Source organism: Eimeria mitis, genomic scaffold (genome assembly GCF_000499745.2).
Source record: "Eimeria mitis Houghton genomic scaffold, Emh_scaff3033, whole genome shotgun sequence".
Classification (NCBI taxonomy): domain Eukaryota; phylum Apicomplexa; class Conoidasida; order Eucoccidiorida; family Eimeriidae; genus Eimeria; species Eimeria mitis.
This window is the reverse complement of record NW_013571379.1, coordinates 1,626-2,126: the sequence shown is the minus strand read 5'-3', so window position 1 is coordinate 2,126 and position 501 is coordinate 1,626.

The following is a 501-nucleotide window of genomic DNA, read 5'->3' as shown; positions in this document are numbered from 1 at the left end:
CTACAGCTAGCTACAGCTAGCTACAGCTAGCTACAGCTAGCTACAGCTAGCTACAGCTAGCTACAGCTAACTATAGCTAGCTACCGATACACACAGCTAGCTAAGCCCGCCCACACACAACTACAGCTATACGCCTGCGGCTACAGCTAGCTACAGCTAGCCACAGCTAGCTACGCCGAGACACAGCTAGCTACAGCTAGCTGCAGCTCGCCACAGCTAGCTACAGCTAGCCGCAGCTAGCTGCAGGCAGCTGTGCTGCTGCTGCAGCACGAGAGTGTGTCTCCTGTGTCTTCATCAGCAGCAACAAATGGCTGGGTAGGGAAAAAGAAATTGTTGTGCTCGTTGGCTGTTTATTACTTTTTATTTTTTTTTATTTTATTCTTTTTTATTTATTCTTTTTTCTTCTTTTTTATTTTATTCTTTATTTTATTTTTTTTCGTTCTATTCTGTTTATTTTGTTGTTTTTTATGTTATCCCTTTTTTTTATTGTATTCTTCCTTT